Source organism: Oncorhynchus gorbuscha, unplaced genomic scaffold (assembly GCF_021184085.1).
Source record: "Oncorhynchus gorbuscha isolate QuinsamMale2020 ecotype Even-year unplaced genomic scaffold, OgorEven_v1.0 Un_scaffold_3932, whole genome shotgun sequence".
Classification (NCBI taxonomy): domain Eukaryota; kingdom Metazoa; phylum Chordata; class Actinopteri; order Salmoniformes; family Salmonidae; genus Oncorhynchus; species Oncorhynchus gorbuscha.
Genome location: NW_025748069.1, coordinates 16,999 through 37,500, shown reverse-complemented (window position 1 = coordinate 37,500; position 20,502 = coordinate 16,999). Strand labels below are relative to the sequence as shown.

General features: G+C 48.7%; 1 pseudogene; it reads left to right on the top strand.

The window, feature by feature from the left end:
* Positions 1–20,502, top strand: part of LOC124028267 — a 40,909-nt pseudogene that overhangs the window by 3,479 nt on the left and 16,928 nt on the right.

Here is a 20,502-nt window from a genome sequence, read left to right as displayed (position 1 = left end):
GGAGAGAGGGAGGGTTAGCAGAGAGACAGAGAGGTAGAGGAGGGGAGGAAAAGAGAGAGAGAGAGGGTTAGCAGAGAGACAGAGAGGTAGAGGAGGGGAGGAAGAGAGAGAGAGAGAGACAGAGAGACAGAGAGGTAGAGGGGGAGGAAAAGAGAGAGAGCAGAGAGAGATTAGGGGAGAGAGAGAGAGGAGGGGGAGAGAGAGAGAGAGAGGGGGAGAGAGGGAGGGTTAGCAGAGAGACAGAGAGGTAGAGGAGGGGAGGAAAAGAGAGAGAGAGAGAGAGAGAGGTTAGCAGAGAGACAGAGAGGTAGAGGAGGGGGAGGAGAGAGAGAGAGAGAGAGAGACAGAGAGGTAGAGGGGGAGGAAAAGAGAGAGCAGAGAGAGATTAGGGGGAGAGAGAGAGAGGAGGGGAGAGAGAGGAGGGGAGAGAGAGAGACAGAGAGAGAGGAGGGGGAGAGGGAGGGTTAGCAGAGAGACAGGGTTAGCAGAGAGACAGAGAGGTAGAGGAGGGGAGGAAAAGGAGAGAGAGAGAGAGAGGGTTAGCAGAGAGACAGAGAGGTAGAGGAGGGGGAGGAAGAGAGAGAGAGAGACAGAGAGGTAGAGGGGGAGGAAAAGAGAGAGAGAGCAGAGAGTGATTAGGGGAGAGAGAGAGAGGAGGGGGAGAGAGAGAGAGGAGGGGGAGAGAGAGACAGAGAGAGAGGAGGGGGAGAGAGGGAGGGTTAGCAGAGAGACAGAGAGGTAGAGGAGGGGGAGGAAAAGAGAGAGAGAGAGGGTTAGCAGAGAGACAGAGAGGTAGAGGAGGGGGAGGAAGAGAGAGAGAGAGAGAGACAGAGAGACAGAGAGGTAGAGGGGGAGGAAAAGAGAGAGAGAGCAGAGAGAGATTAGGGGAGAGAGAGAGAGAGGAGGGGGAGAGAGAGAGAGAGGAGGGGGAGAGAGGGAGGGTTAGCAGAGAGACAGAGAGGTAGAGGAGGGGGAGGAAAAGAGAGAGTGGAGGGTGCAGCAGGAGAGAAATAGGATAGGGAGAAAGAAGAAAGAGGGTGGGGGAGAGAGAAGAGAGAGGGTGGGGGAGAGGAGGAATTGCAGACAAGCACCAGACAGGGCACCATTTGATTGGCTGTCTATGAATTTAGAGCAGAATGATATTAGAATCCACTCAGTCATGAGTGTCTGGGCAGTTTCTTTGTTTCATCCTCATTTAAATAGAATCTACATTCTGTAATTGCTGCATAACAATAAACGTTGGCTGGCTGGATGCTTAACTAGCACCCTGTGAGGAATCTGGGAGGCTGGTGATTTGTAATTTGCTTTGTGATGAGGATGGATGTGGACCCTGTGGTACACATGGTGGAGAGAGATGGGGAGAGAAGGAAGAGATGGAGAGGGAGAGAGAAGAGAGGAGAGATGGGGAGAGAAGAGAGGAGAGATGGGGAGAGAAGGAAGAGATGGAGAGGGAGAGAGATGGATAGAGGAAGAGAGAAGGAAGAGATTGAGAGAGGAGAGGGCGAGAGATGGGGAGAGGGAGGGAGAGGAGAGATGGGGAGAGAGAGGGGTAGAAAGGGGAGCGATGGAGAGGGGAGAGATGGAGAGAGGAGAGGAGAGATGGAGAGAGGAGAGGAGAGATGGGGAGAGGGAGTAATGGTGAGAGGGAGAAAGGGGAGAGATGGAGAGAGGAGAGTGGGGAGAGATGGAGAGAGAGGGAGAGAGAGGGAGAAAGGGGAGAGAGAAGGGGAGGAGTGATTTGGAGAGAGAGAGGTAGAAAGGGGAGAGAGAAGGAGAGGGAGAGTGGGAAGAGGAAGAGAGGAGAGGAGATATTTGGAGAGAGAGAGGGAGAAAGGGGAGAGAGAAGGGAAGAGATGAGGAGAGAGAGAGAGACAGGAGAGAGAGAGAGAGAGAGAGAGAGAGAGAGAGAGAGAGAGAGAGAGAGAGAGAGAGAGAGAGAGAGAGAGAGAGAGAGAGAGAGAGAGAGAGAGAGAGAGAGAGAGAGAGAGAGAGAGAGAGGAGAGAGGAGAGGAGAGAGAGAGGAGAAATGGAGATAGGAGAGGAAGAGAGAAGGGGATAAATGGAAATAGGAGAGGGAGAGAGAAGGGGAGAGATAGAGGGAGGGTGGGGAGAGGAAGAGAGAAGAGGAGAAATGGAGATAGGAGAGGGAGAGAGAAGGGGAGAGATGGAGGGTAGAGGGAAAGAGAAGGGGGAGATAAGGAGAGAGGAGAGAGGGAGAGAGACCGTCACGTACACATGGTTAGCAGATTTTAATGCGAGTGTAGTGAAATGCTTGTGCTTCTAGTTCTGACAGTACAGTAAATATCTAACAAGTAATCTAACAATTCCACAACAACTACCTAATATACACAAATCTAAGTAAAGGAATGGAATAAGAATATATACAGTACATATAAATATATGGATGAACAATGACAGAGCGGCATAGGCAAGATGCAATAGATGGTATAAAATTCAGTATATACGTGTGATGTAAGATATGTAAACATGATTAAAGTGCCGTTATTTAAAGTGGCATTGTTTAGAGTGACTAGTGATCTATTTATTAAAGTGGCCAGTGATTGGGTCTCAATGTAGGCAGCAGCCTCTCTGTGCTAGTGATGGCTGTTTAACAGTCTGATGGCCTTGAGATAGAAGCTGTTTTTCAGTCTCTCGGTCCCAGCTGTGATGCATCTGTACTGACCTCGCCTTCTGGATGATAGTGGGGTGAACAGGCAGTGGCTCGGGTGGTTGTTGTCCATGATGATCTTTTTGGCCTTCCTGTGACATCGGGTGCTGTATGTGTCCTGGAGGGCAGGTAGTTTGCCCCCGGTGATGCGTTGTGCAGTCCTCACTACCCTCTGGAGAGCCCTGCGGTTGAAGGCGGTGCAGTTGCCGTACCAGGCGGTGATACAGCCCGTCAGGATGCTCTCGATTGTGCATCCGTAAAAGTTTGTCAGGGTTTTGGGTGACAAGCCACATTTCTTCAGCCTCCTGAGGTTGAAGAGGCGCTATTACGCCTTCTTCACCTCACTGTCAGCTACAATAAATGCATCCTCAGGATATATGGTTTCCAGTTTACATAGAGTCCAGGGAAGAGGGACTATAACTAAGAGATAACTGGCTATCTTTAGGTAAACACCCTGGGTTTATTAGAGAAGTGGCCATCTTTAGGTAAACAACTAGAGAAGTGGCCATCTTTAGGTAAACTACTAGAGAAGTGGCCATCTTTAGGTAAACTACTAGAGAAGTGGCCATCTTTAGGTAAACTACTAGAGAAGTGGCCATCTTTAGGTAAACTACTAGAGAAGTGGCCATCTTTAGGTAAACTACTAGAGAAGTGGCCATCTTTAGGTAAACAACTAGAGAAGTGGCCATCTTTAGGTAAACAACTAGAGAAGTGGCCATCTTTAGGTAAACAACTAGAGAAGTGGCCATCTTTAGGTAAACACCCTGGGTTTACTAGAGAAGTGGCCATCTTTAGGTAAACATCCTGGGTTTACTAGAGAAGTGGCCATCTTTAGGTAAACACCCTGGGTCTACTAGAGAAGTGGCCATCTTTAGGTAAACACCCTGGGTCTACTAGAGAAGTGGCCATCTTTAGGTAAACACCCTGGGTTTACTAGAGAAGTGGCCATCTTTAGGTAAACACCCTGGGTCTACTAGAGAAGTGGCCATCTTTAGGTAAACTCCCTGGGTCTACTAGAGAAGTCTACTACTAAAGTATTCCCTTTAGTGACACACTGAGGCCTTTCTGACTACAGATGAAGAATGAATCTACCGTTGAGCTGCTTCACCTGAGAGACAGACACTCAATCAGTTCAGTCCCAAACTTCTCTCTCTCTCTGCTCTCTCTGCCCTCTCTCGCTCTCTCTGTCTCTCTCTCTCTGTCTCTCTCTCTGTCTCTCTCTCTCTGTCTCTCTCTCTCTCTCTCTGTCTCTCTCTCTCTCCCTCTCTCTCGTCTCTCTCTCTCTCTCTCGCTCTCTCTCTCTCTCTCTCTCTCTCTCTCTCTCTCTCTCTCTCTCTCTCTCTCTCTCTCTCTCTCTCTCTCTCTCTCTCTCTCTCTCTCTCTCTCTCTCTCTCTCTCTCTCTCTCTCTCTCATTATTAATGTACTATTCTGGGCTGACTTTCCAACTGCAGAGGATCAGTAACCTCACTTAACGATGTCAAGTCACAATCAATTAGGAGATGAAATGGCTTGTTTCAGACCTGCTCTTCTCTCTGTCAGCAGCCAGGGGCTGGGCCCTCACACACACACACGCACACGCGCACGCGCACTCGCACTCGCACTCGCACGTGCACACACACACACACACACACAGACACACACACACACACACACACACACACACACACACACACACACACACACACACACACACACACACACACACACACACACACACACACACACACACACACACACACACACACACACACACACACACAGACACACACAGACAGACACGCACACACGCACAGACACACAGACGCACACGCACGCGCACAGACACAGACACGCGCACACGCGCACGCGCACACGCACACGCACACGCGCACACGCACAGACACAGACACACACACACAGATACTGTATGCATTATAATGCTAAAAGATAGAATCATTTTAGTTGAATCAGATACTTCATACATTATATTGCTAAAATTATATAATTTTAGTTGAATCAGATACTGTGTTAGTTCATGACTGGCTTTTAAACCAATTCAGATTTCTATAACTAACTGGGTCATAATATCTGTTTAAATATGAATGACAATTTCTGGTTAAATATGACTGGAATGAATAAGTACATTATACTATCTGTTTAAACTATGCTAAATTTATGAGACCGTCCATCTCCTTGACAGAAACTTCACCATCCGGTTCATGCCTATCCCCATCATCGATCGTCTCAGGCTCTCAAAGCCAGCCCAGAGAAGACTGAGGACGCCCTGCTGAAGGTGAGTCAGTCTCTTAAAGCCCAGAAGACTGAGGATGCCCTGCTCAAGGTGAGTCAGTCTCTTAAAGCCCAGAAGACTGGGACGCCCTGCTCAAGGTGAGTCAGTCTTTAAAGCCCAGAGACTGAGGATGCCCTGCTCAAGGTGAGTCAGTCTCTTAAAACCCAGAAGACTGAGGACGCCCTGCTGAAGGTGAGTCAGTCTCTTAAAGCCCAGAAAGACTGAGGACGCCCTGCTGAAGGTGAGTCAGTCTCTTAAAGCAGAGAAAGACTGAGGACGCCCTGCTGAAGGTGAGTCAGTCTCTTAAAGCCAAGAAGAAGACTGAGACGCCCTGCTGAAGGTGAGTCAGTCTCTTAAAGCCCAGAGAAGACTGAGGACGCCCTGCTGAAGGTGAGTCAGTCTTAAAGCCAGAGAAGACTGAGGACGCCCTGCTGAAGGTGAGTCAGTCTCTTAAAGCTTAGAGAAGACTGAGGACGCCCTGCTGAAGGTGAGTCAGTCTCTTAAAGCCCCAGAAGACTGAGGACGCCCTGCTGAAGGTGAGTCAGTCTCTTAAAGCCAGAGAAGACTGAGGACGCCCTGCTGAAGGTGAGTCAGTCTCTTAAAGCCCAGAGACTGAGGACGCCCTGCTGAAGGTGAGTCAGTCTCTTAAAGCCCAGAGACTGAGGACGCCCTGCTGAAGGTGAGTCAGTCTCTAAAGCAGAAGAGAGACTGAGGAGCCCTGCTGAAGGTGAGTCAGTCTTTAAAGCAGAAGACTGAGGATGCCCTGCTGAAGGTGAGTCAGTCTCTTAAAGCCAGAGAAGACTGAGGATGCCCTGCTCAAGGTGAGTCAGTCTCTTAAAAAGAGAAGACTGAGGATGCCCTGCTGAAGGTGAGTCAGTCTCTTAAAGCCAGAAGACTGAGGATGCCCCTGCTGAAGGTGGAGTCAGTCTTAAAGCAGAAGACTGAGGATGCCCCTGCTCAGGTGAGTCCAGTCTCTTAAAACAGAGAGACTGAGGATGCCCTGCTCAAGGTGAGTCAGTCTTAAAATAGAAGAAGACTGAGGATGCCCTGCTCAAGGTGAGTCAGTCTCTTAAAGCTAGAAGACTGAGGATGCCCTGCTCAAGGTGAGTCAGTCTCTTAAAGCCCAGAGAAGACTGAGGATGCCCTGCTCAAGGTGAGTCAGTCTCTTAAAGCCAGCCCAGAGAAGACTGAAGGTGAGTCAGACTCTTAAAGCCCAGAGAAGACTGAAGGTGAGTCAGACTCTTAAAGCCCAGAGAAGACTGAAGGTGAGTCAGACTCTTAAAGCCAGCCCAGAAAGACTGAAGGTGGTCAGACTCTTAAAGCCCAGAAGACTGAAGTTGAGTCAGACTCTTAAAGCCAGCCCAGAGAAGACTGAAGGTGAGTCAGACTCTTAAAGCACAGAAGACTGGAAGGTGAGTCAGACTCTTAAAGCCCAGAAGACTGAAGGTGAGTCAGTCTCTTAAAGCCAGCCCAGAAGACTGAAGGTGAGTCAGACTCTTAGAAGCCAGAAGACTGAAGGTGAGGTGGACTCTTAAAGCCCAGAAGACTGAAGTTGAGTCAGACTCTTAAAGCCAGCCCAGAAGACTGAGGATGCCCTGCTCAAGGTTAGTCAGTCTCTTAAAGCTCAGAGAAGACTGAGGATGCCCTGTTCAAGGTGAGCCAGTCTCCTAAAGCCCAGAAGACTGAGGATGCCCTGCTCAAGGTGAGTCAGTCTCTTAAAGCCCAGAGAAGACTGAGGATGCCCTGCTCAAGGTGAGTCAGTCTCAAAGCCAGAGAAAGACTGAGGATGCCCTGCTCAAGGTGAGTCAGTCTCTAAAAACTCAGCCCAGAGAAGACTGAAGTGGAGTCAGACTCTTAAAGCCCAGAAGACTGAAGGTGAGTCAGACTCTTAAAGCCCAGAAGACAGAAGGTGAGTCAGACTCTTAAAGCCAGCCCAGAAGACTGAAGGTGAGTCAGACTCTTAAAGCCCAGAGAAGACTGAAGTTGAGTCAGTCTCTTAAAGCCAGCCAGAAGACTGAAGGTGGAGTCAGACTCTTAAAGCCCAGAGAAGACTGAAGGTGAGTCAGACTCTTAAAGCCCAGAAAAGACAGAAGGTGAGTCAGACTCTTAAGAAAACCAGCCAGAGAGACTGAAGGTGAGTCAGACTCTTAAAGCCCAGAAGACTGAAGTTGAGTCAGACTCTTAAAAGCCAGCCCAGAGAAGACTGAAGGTGAGTCAGACTCTTAAAGCCAGAAGACTGAAGGTGAGTCAGTCTCTTAAAGCCAGCCAGAAGACTGAAGGTGAGTCAGACTCTTAAAGCCCAGAAGACTGAAGGTGAGTCAGACTCCTAAAGCCCAGAGAAGACTGAAGTTGAGTCAGACTCTTAAAGCCAGCCCAGAAGACTGAGGATGCCCTGCTCAAGATTAGTCAGTCTCTTAAGCTCAGAGAAGACTGAGGATGCCCTGCTCAAGGTGAGCCAGTCTCCTAAAGCCCAGAGAAGACTGAGGATGCCCTGCTCAAGGTGAGTCAGTCTCTTAAAGCCCAGAGAAGACTGAGGATGCCCTGCTCAAGGTGAGTCAGACTCTTAAAGCCCAGAGAAGACTGAAGGTGAGTCAGTCTCTTAAAGCCAGCCCAGAGAAGACTGAAGGTGAGTCAGACTCTTAAAGCCCAGAAAGACTGAAGGTGAGTCAGACTCTTAAAGCCCAGATAAGACTGAAGGTGAGTCCTCTTAAAGCCCAGAAAGACTGAAGGTGAGTCAGACTCTTAAAGCCAGCCCAGAGAAGACTGAAGGTGAGTCAGACTCTTAAAGCCCAGAGAAGACTGGAGGTGAGTCAGACTCTTAAAGCCCAGAAGACTGAAGGTGAGTCAGTCTCTTAAAGCCAGCCCAGAAAGACTGAAGTTGAGTCAGACTCTTAAAGCCAGCCCAGAAAGACTGAAGGTGAGTCAGACTCTTAAAGCCCAGAAAAGACTGAAGGTGAGTCAGTCTCTTAAAGCCCAGAGAAGACTGAAGGTGAGTCAGTCTCTTAAAGCCAGCCCAGAGAAGACTGAAGTTGAGTCAGACTCTTAAAGCCCAGAGAAGACAGAAGGTGAGTCAGACTCTTCAAACCTCTGAGGACCTGGTTGAACTATCAATCAATATGATTATTTTTCCAATTGGGATTTGTTGTGTAGTCTGGGTACAAAAACAATTCTAACATATATATTCACCTCACACACAAATACAATAACAAAATCTATGATTTATAACCATTTTGCTACTTGGATATCATTGCTATGACAAATGTCTGACAGAGTTATGCTCTCTGCTCTCTTCAGATTGAGAACTACCTGTTCCGGAACCATGAGACTCGTCAATACCTCCAGGAGCAGGCCTACCCGCCTCCAGCAGGGCATCGTTACCACCACCACTCAGCAGGTGACACACAGCTCAACAGTATTTAAAAACACAGCACCATCTAAATACAGCCGCAGAGGTAAAACCGGGGTCAGCAACATGGGGTCAGTAACATGGGGTCAGTAACATGTGGGGTCAGCAACATGTGGGGTCAGCAACATGTGGGTCAGCAACATGGGGGTCAGTAACACGGGGGTCAGTAACATGGGGGTCAGTAACATGGGGGTCAGCAACACGGGGGTCAGGGGGGTCAGCAACACGGGGGTCAGTAACATGGGGGTCAGTAATATGGGAGGTCAGCAACATGGGGGTCAGTAACATGGGGGTCAGCAACATGGGGTCAGTAACATGGGGGGTCAGTAAATGCATGGGGGGTCAGTAACACAGGGGTCAGTGACATGGGGTCAGTAACATGGGGTCAGCAACATGGGGGTCAGTAACATGGGGTCAGCAACATGGGGGGTCAGTAATATGGGGGTCAGCAACATGGGGGTCAGTAACATGGGGGTCAGTAACACAGGGTCAGTAACACAGGGGTCAGTGGAATGGGGTCAGCAACATGGGGGTCAGTAACATGGGGGTCAGTAACATGGGGGTCAGTAACATGGGGGTCAGTAACATGGGGGTCAGTAACACAGGGGTCAGTAACACGGGGGTCAGTAATATGGGGGTCAGCAACATGGGGGTCAGTAACATGGGGGGGTCAGTAACACAGGGGTCAGTAACACGGGGGTCAGTGACATGGGGTCAGCAACATGGGGGTCAGTAACATGGGGGTCAGCAACATGGGAGGTCAGTAACATGGGGGTCAGCAACATGGGGGTCAGCAACATGGGGGTCAGTAACATGGGGGTCAGTAACACGGGAGTCCAGTAACACAGGGTCAGTAACACGGGGGTCAGCAACACGGGGGGTCAGCAACATGGGGGTCAGCAACACGGGGGGTCAGAAACATGGGGTCGACAACATGGGGGTCAGTAACATGGCGGGGTCCAGCAACATGGGGTCAGTAACATAGGGGTCAGTAACAGTAACATGGGGTCAGCAATATGGGGGTCAGCAATATGGGGGTCAGCAACATGGGGTCAGTAACAAGGGGGTCAGTAACATGGTGGGGTCAGCAACATGGGGGTCAGTAACATGGGGGTCAGTAACATGGGGGTCAGTAACATGGGGGTCAGCAATATGGGGGTCAGCAACATGGGGGTCAGTAACATGGGGGTCAGTAACATGGTGGGGTCAGTAACATGGGGGTCAGTAACATGGGGTCAGCAACATGGGGGTCAGCAACATGGGGGGTCAGTAACACGGGGGTCAGTAACATGGGGGTCATAGCTCGACTTGATTTTGTTGACTTGTTGAGCGTAGCATTGTGTTTCACTAACAGCCTGTAATCGCCCTCCTGTGAAACTGTCTCCCCTGACCACTGGTTAACACTGAGGTCGCTGCAGGAGGGACTGGTGCACTTCATAAAATAGATGGAGTCATGAGGAAGGAAAATGATGTGGATATATTGAAACATCTCAAAACATCAGTCAGGAAGTTAAAGCTCGGTCGCAAATGGGGTCTTCCTAATGGGCAATGACCCCAAGCATACTTCAAAGTTGTGGCAAAATGGCTTAAGGACAACAAATTCAAGGTATTGGAGTGGCCATCACAAAGCCCTGACCTCAATCCTGTAGAACATTTGTGGCAGAACTAAAAAGCATGTAGGAGCAAGGAGGCCTACAAACCTGACTCGGTTACACCAGCTATGTGAGACACGATGCTTAGTGATTCATTTCATGGTGAAAATGAGACGATTCTTAGTGATTCATTTCATGGTGAAGATGAGACACGATTCTTAGTGATTCATTTCATGGTGTAGATGTGTGACGGTTTGTATTTCCTGTCATTTGAGAGGAGCGTGAAGGGATGGTATTGTCATCTGAAGATGATTCAAGTTTGTCCTCAAGATGCTCTGAAGTCCAGTCTACTATTCCTCTCAGATTGTCTGTATTAGGTTTCACTGCTAGACAGATAACTGCTTTGTTCCTGTCTCACACTCTTCTTCTTCTTCAGATGATTGACAGGATCTGTGTGAAAGTCCAGGACCATGTCAACTCCCTGAGGAACTCGGAGACAGACGTGGTGTTAGACGACGTCAAGGTGGCTGAAAGCCTGATGAAGGATGCCAGGAACTCCAAAACGGTGACTGGTCATTTGACTCTGGGCATTTAGTTAAGATCTAACCCATAATCCAACATTTTGAATGTTACAACTCTTTTTCTAACCCTTTTCCTCCTCTCCTCCTCCTCTCCTCCTCCTGTCCTCTCCTCCTCCTCTCCTCCTCCTCTCCTCCTCCTGTCCTCTCCTCCTCCTCTCCCCTCCTCTCCTCCTCCTGTCCTCTCCTCCTGACCTCCTCTCCCCTCTCTTCCTCCTCTCCTCCTCCTGTCCTCTCCTCCTGTCCTCCTCCTCTCCCCTCCTCCTCCTCCCTCCCCCTCCCCTCTCCTTTCCTCCTCCTCTCCCTCCTCCCTGTCCTTTCTCCTCCCCTCCCTTCTCCCTCCTTCCCTCCCCTCCTCCTGTCCTCTCCTCTCCTCCCTCCCGTCCTCTCCCTCCCTCCTGACCTCCTCTCCCTCTCTCTTCCTCCTCTCCTCCTCCTGTCCTCCCTCCTCCTGTCCTCCTCTCCCTCTCCTCCTCCCTCTCCCCTCCTCTCCTTTCCTCCTCCTCTCCTTTCCCTCCCTCCCCTCTCCTCCTCCTGTCCCTCTCCTCCTCCTGACCTCTCCTCCTCCTGACCTCCTCTCCCCCTCTCTTCCTCCTCTCCTCCTCCTCCCTCTCCTTTCCTCCTGTCCCTCCTCTCCCCTCTCTTCCTCCTCTCCTCCTCCTGTCCTCTCCTTTCCTCCTGTCTTCTCCTCCTGTCCTCCTCTCCCCTCTCTTCCTCCTCTCCTCCTCCTGTCCTCCTCTCCCCTCTCTTCCTCCTCTCCTCTCTTCCTCCTCTCCTACTCCTCCTCCTCTCCCCTCTCTTCCCCCTCTCCCCTCTCTTCCTCCTCTCCTCCTCCTGTCCTCCTCTCCACTCTCTTCCTCCTCCTCTCCCCTCTCTTCCTCCTCTCCTCCTGTCCTCCTCTCCCCTCTCTTCCTCCTCTCCTCCTCCTCCTCTCCCCTCTCTTCCCCCTCTCCCCTCTCTTCCTCCTCTCCTCCTCCTGTTCTCCCTCTCCACTCTCTTCCTCCTCCTCCCCTCTCCCCTCTCTTCCTCCTCCTCTCCCCTCTCTTCCCCTCTCCCCTCTCTTCCTCCTCTTCTCCTCCTGCTCTCTATTCTCCTCCCCCAGCTGCTTCCTAACCTGTACCACCTGGGAGCAGCGTCCAGAGAAGAGGTCAACGGTCAGTCAGTAGGACCCATCCAGGAGAAACTGAGTCCATGGCTGGAGAGGTGGCCAGGGTCATGGATGAACAGCTACAGGTAGGGAGGGGGCCATGGTTTTAAACAGGCACAAAAGTCAAGGAAGTCAGTGTTTGAAGAAAACTGATGATGGGTCAAAATGTTGATGAGGGGCCTCCCGAGTGGCGCAGCGGTCTAAGACACAGCCTCGCAGAGCTAGAGAGGCGTCACTACAGACACCGGGTTCGATCCCGGGCTGTATCACAACCGGCCGTGATCGGAGTCTCATAGTGTGGCACATGTGGCTAGCCTCCGGGTTAAGAGGGCGGGTGTTAAGAAGAAGCGCGGTTTGGCGGGTCATATTTCGGAGGACGCATGACTCCACCTTCGCCTCCCGAACCCGTTGGGGAGTTGCAGCGATGAGACAAGATCGAAATTGGCGAGAAAATTGGGTAAAACAAGATATCTGTCTATAAATTAGACTAGAATATGATGCTCGGAACAGGATCCATCTCCAGAAAGGTGTTTGTTTCAAAAGAGCAGAGTTCTGAAATCCTAAAAGACAGTTTGACCAGAGCGGATGTTATCGGTTTGGGCAGCAGTACATTCTTGGTAGGTAGGCAGACTCCTGAGTTAACAGTCTCGTCTCTCTCCGCCCCTCCAGACCCCCCCCCAGCCACCCACACACACACACACACACACACACACATAGCCCTGCGTATTCACCTGTTTTCCCAGCCCTCAGACATATTGACTGTTGAGACGTCCAGAGCTGATTGTACGGGGGGTCATAAATATGTTCGTAACTCCCAGGCCTTAACGCTGTGGTTGTTGTTGTGTCAGCAGAGGAGCTGGTATGTTTCCCTCAGCCTGTAATCAGAGCAGAGAGAAGGAGTTCTGTGAGGGAGCCTGACACACACATACACACACACATATACAGTCCGTGGTGGATGTCTAGATGTGATGGAGTCCGTGGTGGATGTCTAGATGTGATGGAGTCCGTGGTGGATGTCTAGATCTGATGGAGTCCGTGGTGGATGTCTAGATGTGATGGAGTCCGTGGTGGATGTCTAGATGTGATGGAGTCCGTGGTGGATGTCTAGATGTGATGGAGTCCGTGGTGGATGTCTAGATGTGATGGAGTCCGTGGTGGATGTCTAGGATGTGATGGAGTCCGTGGTGGATGTCTAGATGTGATGGAGTCCATGGTGGATGTCTAGATGTGATGGAGTCCGTGGTGGATGTCTAGATGTGATGGAGTCCGTGGTGGATGTCTAGATGTGATGGAGTCCGTGGTGGATGTCTAGATGTGATGGTGTCCGTGGTGGATGTCTAGATGTGATGGAGTCCGTGGTGGATGTCTAGATGTGATGGAGTCCGTGGTGGATGTCTAGATGTGATGGAGTCCGTGGTGGATGTCTAGATGTGATGGAGTCCGTGGTGGATGTCTACATGTGGTGGATGTCTACATGTGATGGAGTCCGTGGTGGATGTCTACATGTGATGGAGTCTGTGGTGGATGTCTAGATGTGATGGAGTCCGTGGTGGATGTCTAGATGTGATGGAGTCCGTGGTGGATGTCTAGACGTGATGGGGATGTCTACATGTGATGGAGTCCGTGGTGGTTGTCTAAATGTGATGGAGTCCGTGGTGGTTGTCTACATGTGATGGAGTCCGTGGTGGATGTCTAGATGTGATGGAGTCCGTGGTGGATGTCTAGATGTGATGGAGTCCGTGGTGGATGTCTAGATGTGATGGAGTCCGTGGTGGATGTCTAGATGTGATGGAGTCCGTGGTGGATGTCTAGATGTGATGGAGTCCGTGGTGGATGTCTAGATGTGATGGAGTCCGTGGTGGATGTCTAGATGTGATGGAGTCCGTGGTGGATGTCTAGATGTGATGGAGTCCTGTGGTGGATGTCTAGATGTGATGGAGTCCGTGGTGGATGTCTAGATGTGATGGAGTCCGTGGTGGATGTCTAGATGTGATGGAGTCCGTGGTGGATGTCTAGATGTGATGGAGTCCGTGGTGGATGTCTAGATGTGATGGAGTCCTTGGTGGATGTCTAGATGTGATGGAGTCCGTGGTGGATGTCTAGATGTGATGGAGTCCGTGATGGATGTCTAGATGTGATGGAGTCCGTGGTGGATGTCTAGATGTGATGGAGTCCGTGGTGGATGTCTAGATGTGATGGAGTCCGTGGTGGATGTCTAGATGTGATGGAGTCCGTGGTGGATGTCTAGATGTGATGGAGTCCGTGGTGGATGTCTAGACGTGATGGGGGATGTCTACATGTGATGGAGTCCGTGGTGGTTGTCTAAATGTGATGGAGACCGTGGTGGTTGTCTACATGTGATGGAGTCCGTGGTGGATGTCTAGATGTGATGGAGTCCGTGGTGGATGTCTAGATGTGATGGAGTCCGTGGTGGATGTCTAGATGTGATGGAGTCCGTGGTGGATGTCTAGATGTGATGGAGTCCGTGGTGGATGTCTAGATGTGATGGAGTCCGTGGTGGATGTCTAGATGTGATGGAGTCCGTGGTGGATGTCTAGATGTGATGGAGTCCGTGGTGGATGTCTAGATGTGATGGAGTCCGTGGTGGATGTCTAGATGTGATGGAGTCCGTGGTGGATGTCTAGATGTGATGGAGTCCGTGGTGGATGTCTAGATGTGATGGAGTCCGTGGTGGATGTCTAGATGTGATGGAGTCCGTGGTGGATGTCTAGATGTGATGGAGTCCTTGGTGGATGTCTAGATGTGATGGAGTCCGTGGTGGATGTCTAGATGTGATGGAGTCCGTGATGGATGTCTAGATGTGATGGAGTCCGTGGTGGATGTCTAGATGTGATGGAGTCCGTGGTGGATGTCTAGATGTGATGGAGTCCGTGGTGGATGTCTAGGATGTGATGGAGTCCGTGGTGGATGTCTAGATGTGATGGAGTCCGTGGTGGATGTCTAGATGTGATGGAGTCCGTGGTGGATGTCTAGATGTGATGGAGTCCGTGGTGGATGTCTAGATGTGATGGAGTCCGTGGTGGATGTCTAGATGTGATGGAGTCCGTGGTGGATGTCTAGATGTGATGGAGTCCGTGGTGGATGTCTAGATGTGATGGAGTCCGTGGTGGATGTCTAGATGTGATGGAGTCCGTGGTGGATGTCTAGATGTGATGGAGTCTGGTGGATGTCTAGATGTGATGGAGTCCGTGGTGGATGTCTAGATGTGATGGAGTCCGTGATGGATGTCTAGATGTGATGGAGTCCGTGGTGGATGTCTAGATGTGATGGAGTCCGTGGTGGATGTCTAGATGTGATGGAGTCCGTGGTGGATGTCTAGATGTGATGGAGTCCGTGATGGATGTCTATGTCTAGATGTGATGGAGTCCGTGGTGGATGTCTAGATGTGATGGAGTCCGTGGTGGATGTCTAGATGTGATGGAGTCCGTGGTGGATGTCTAGATGTGATGGAGTCCGTGGTGGATGTCTAGATGTGATGGAGTCCGTGGTGGATGTCTAGACGTGATGGGGATGTCTACATGTGATGGAGTCCGTGGTGGTTGTCTAAATGTGATGGAGTCCGTGGTGGTTGTCTACATGTGATGGAGTCCGTGGTGGATGTCTAGATGTGATGGAGTCCGTGGTGGATGTCTAGATGTGATGGAGTCCGTGGTGGATGTCTAGATGTGATGGAGTCCGTGGTGGATGTCTAGATGTGATGGAGTCCGTGGTGGATGTCTAGATGTGATGGAGTCCGTGGTGGATGTCTAGATGTGATGGAGTCCGTGGTGGATGTCTAGATGTGATGGAGTCCGTGGTGGATGTCTAGATGTGATGGAGTCCGTGGTGGATGTCTAGATGTGATGGAGTCCGTGGTGGATGTCTAGATGTGATGGAGTCCGTGGTGGATGTCTAGATGTGATGGAGTCCGTGGTGGATGTCTAGATGTGATGGAGTCCGTGGTGGATGTCTAGATGTGATGGAGTCCTTGGTGGATGTCTAGATGTGATGGAGTCCGTGGTGGATGTCTAGATGTGATGGAGTCCGTGATGGATGTCTAGATGTGATGGAGTCCGTGGTGGATGTCTAGATGTGATGGAGTCCGTGGTGGATGTCTAGATGTGATGGAGTCCGTGGTGGATGTCTAGATGTGATGGAGTCCGTGGTGGATGTCTAGATGTGATGGAGTCCGTGGTGGATGTCTAGATGTGATGGAGTCCGTGGTGGATGTCTAGATGTGATGGAGTCCGTGGTGGATGTCTAGATGTGATGGAGTCCGTGGTGGATGTCTAGATGTGATGTCTTATAGCTCATCTTTCCAGGGTCTGTTGGAGTCCATGGTGGATGCTGCGGAGGGTCTCTGTCCCCATGTGATGAGGAAGACTAACCTTCGTCAGGACCTGATCAAAGCCAGCACAGCGAAGATGGTGGTTCCCCGTAGTTTCGTCAAGAACACCCTGCTGGAACAGTCTGGAGTCGACATCATCAACAAGATCAGGTGAGACTAGAGGTGTATCATGTCTTTATATGACAAGACTTCACTCCACACTAATGATGTCCAGACTTTTTGCTGTTGTCCTGAAATCACTAACCTCCATGTCCTTGTTCTCTTGGCTGAATGAACTATGACCTCTGGCTGACAAGCCTGAGTACATTGAGAAGCAGAATCCTGGTGTAACTGTTTTTATATTGTGTTATCTACACAGGTGACGTGTCTGTCTGTGTCCTCTGTCACTATCTGTGTCCTCTGTCACTGTCTGTGTCCTCTGTCTGTGTCCTCTGTCACTGTCTGTGTCCTCTGTCTGTGTCCTCTGTCACTGTCTGTGTCCTCTGTCTGTGTCCTCTGTGCCTGTCTGTGTCATCTGTCTGTGTCATCTGTCTGTGTCCTCTGTCACTGTCTGTGTCCTCTGTCACTGGCTGTGTCCTCTGTCACTGTCTGTGTCCTCTGTCACTGGCTGTGTCCTCTGTCACTGTCTGTGTCCTCTGTCACTGTCTGTGTCCTCTGTCACTGTCTGTGTCCTATGTCACTGTCTGTGTCCTCTGTCACTGTCTGTGTCCTCTGTCACTGTCTGTGTCCTCTGTCTGTGTCCTCTGTCACTGTCTGTGTCCTCTGTCACTGTCTGTGTCCTCTGTCACTGTCTGTGTCCTCTGTCACTGTCTGTGTCCTATGTCACTGTCTGTGTCCTCTGTCACTGTCTGTGTCCTCTGTCTGTGTCCTATGTCACTGTCTGTGTCCTCTGTCACTGTCTGTGTCCTCTGTCTGTGTCCTATGTCACTGTCTGTGTCCTCTGTCACTGTCTGTGTCCTCTGTCACTGTCTGTGTCCTCTGTCTGTGTCCTATGTCACTGTCTGTGTCCTCTGTCACTGTCTGTGTCCTCTGTCACTGTCTGTGTCCTCTGTCACTGTCTGTGTCTGTCTGTCACTGTCTGTGTCCTCTGTGCCTGTCTGTGTTAAGGTCATAGCAGTGTCCTCTGTCATTGTCTAGATTCCTCTTATTGGTCCTGTGTTGGACAGTGTGCAGGTGTCTAGCACTTCTGTGTAGATTCACACTTATTGGTCCTGTAGTTGGACAGTGTGCAGGTGTCTATACTTCTAGTGTAGATTCCCACTTATTGGTCCTGTTGTTGGACAGTGTGCAGGTGTCTATACTTCTAGTGTAGATTCCCACTTATTGGTCCTGTCGTTGGACAGTGTGCAGGTGTCTATACTTCTAGTGTAGATTCACACTGTCATTGGTCCAGGGGTTGTTCACAGCCTGCTGGTCTGATGGCCCACACAGCCTTGCCTCTCAGTGTTGACCCTGCGAAGTGGGAATGAATGAAGCCTCTCTCCTCTTTCTGACTTCATCCCTCTGTTTCTCTCCTCTTCATCAATCTGTTTCTCTCTTCTTCATCCATATATTTCTCTCCTTCAACCCTGTTTTTTCTTCTCTTCATCAATCTGTTTTTCTCCTCTTCATCCCTCTGTTTTCTCCTCCCCTCTCTGTTTCTCTCCTCTTCATCCCTCTGTTTCTCTCCTCTTCATCCCTCTGTTTCTCTCCTCTTCATCCCTCTGTTTTTCTCCTCTTCCCCTCTCTGTTTCTCTCCTCTTCATCCCTCTGTTTCTCTCCTCTTCATCCCTCTGTTTCTCTCCTCTTCATCCCTCTGTTTCTCTCCTCTTCCCCTCTCTGTTTCTCTCCTCTTCCCCTCTCTGTTTCTCTCCTCTTCATCCCTCTGTTTCTCTCCTCTTCATCCCTCTGTTTCTCTCCTCTTCATCCCTCTGTTTCTCTCCTCTTCCCCTCTGTTTCTCTCCTCTTCATCCCTCTGTTTTCTCCTCTTCCCCTCCTCTGTTTCTCTCCTTTTCCCCTCTCTGTTTCTCTCCTCTTCCCCTCTCTGTTTCTCTCCTCTTCCCCTCTCTGTTTCTCTCCTCTTCCCCTCTCTGTTTCTCTCCTCTTCCCCTCTGTTTTTCTCCTCTTCCCCTCTCTGTTTCTCTCCTCTTCATCCCTCTGTTTCTCTCCTCTTCATCCCTCTGTTTCTCTCCTCTTCATCCCTCTGTTTTCTCCTCTTCCCTCTCTGTTTCTCTCCTCTTCCCCTCTCTGTTTCTCTCCTCTTCCCCTCTCTGTTTCTCTCCTCTTCCCTCTCTGTTTCTCTCCTCTTCCCCTCTCTGTTTCTCTCCTCTTCCCCTCTCTGTTTCTCTCCTCTTCCCTCTCTGTTTCTCTCCTCTTCCCCCTCTGTTTCTCTCCTCTTCCCCTCTCTGTTTCTCTCCTAGTGAGGTAAAGCTGAGCCTGGCTTCCTTCCTCTCAGACCGTATCGTAGATGAGATCCTAGAAGCCCTGTCTGGCTCTCAGCACACACTGGTGAGTCTTAATCATGCCTGGAGATACAGTGCAATCACTACTCATGGTAACCATGACAACATGACACCACGCATGGTAACCGTGGCAACACACTACTACCCATGGTAACCATGACAACACATCACTACTCATGATAACATGACAACACATCACTACTCATGGTAACCATGACAACACATCACTACTCATGGTAACCATGACAACACATCACTACTCATGATAACATGACAACACATCACTACTCATGATAACCATGACAACACATCACAACCATGACAACACATTAGCTTGAATATTCTGTGAAATTCTAACATGAATTCTATGATTAATACTGAGTCAGTCACTGGTTCACTAGTACAGGTTTATGATCATATAGGTCATATATAATAATACACACTAATAGTCACCATAGTAACAGTAATAGTGACCATAGTAACAGTGATAGTGAACATAGTAACAGTAATAGTGACCATAGTAACAGTAATAGTGAACATAGCAACAGTAATTGTGACTATAGTAACAGTAATAGTGACCATAGTAACAGTTATAGTGACTATAGTAACAGTAATAGTGAACATAGTAATAGTGACTATAGTAACAGTAAGCGTGACCATAGTAACAGTAATAGTGAACATAGTAACAGTTATAGTGACTATAGTAACAGTAAGCGTGACCATAGTAACAGTAATAGTGAACATAGTAACAGTTATAGTGAACATAGTAACAGTAATAGTGACCATAATAACAGTAATAGTGACCATAGTAACAGTAGTAGTGACCATAGTAACAGTAATAGTGACCATAGTAACAGTAATAGTGACCATAGTAACAGTAATAGTGAACATAGTAACAGTAACAGTGACTATAGTAACAGTAATAGTGAACATAGTAACGGTAATAGTGAACATAGTAACAGTAACAGTGACTATAGTAACAGCAATAGTGAACATAGTAACAGTAATAGTGAACATAGTAATAGTGACCATAGTAACAGTAATAGTGAACATAGTAATAGTGACCATAGTAACAGTAATAGTGACCATAGTAACAGTAATAGTGAACATAGTATCAGTGATAGTGACTATAGAAACAGTAATAGTGACCATAGTAACAGTAATAGTGAACATAGTAATAGTGACCATAGTAACAGTAATAGTGACCATAGTAACAGTAATAGTGACCATAGTAACAGTAATAGTGACCATAGTAACAGTAATAGTGACCATAGTAACAGTAATAGTGAACATAGTAACAGTGATAGTGACTATAGTAACAGTAATAGTGAACATAGTAACAGCAATAGTGAACATAGTAACAGTAATAGTGAACATAGTAATAGTGACCATAGTAACAGTAATAGTGACCATAGTAACAGTAATAGTGAACATAGTAACAGTGATAGTGACTATAGTAACAGTAATAGTGACCATAGTAACAGTAATAGTGAACATAGTAACAGTAATTGTGACTATAGTAACAGTAATAGTGACCATATTAACGGTAATAGTGAACATAGTGATAGTTACTATAGTAACAGTAATAGTGACTATATTAATAGTGACCATAGTAACAGTAATAGTGAACATAGTAACAGTTACTATAGTAACAGTAATAGTGACTATACTAACAGTAATAGTGACCATAGTAATAGTGACTATAGTAACAGTAATAGTGACTATAGTAACAGTAATAGTGACCATAGTAACGGTAATAGTGAACATAGTGATAGTTACTATAGTAACAGTAATAGTGACTATATTAATAGTGACTATAGTAACAGTAATAGTGACTATAGTAACAGTAATAGTGACTATAGTAACAGTAATAGTGACTATAGTAACAGTAATAGTGACTATAGTAACAGTAATAGTGACTATAGTAACAGTAATAGTGAACATAGTAACAGTAATAGTGAACATAGTAACAGTAATAGTGACTATAGTAACAGTAATAGTGTCTATAGTAACAGTAATAGTGACTATAGTAACAGTAATAGTTACTATAGT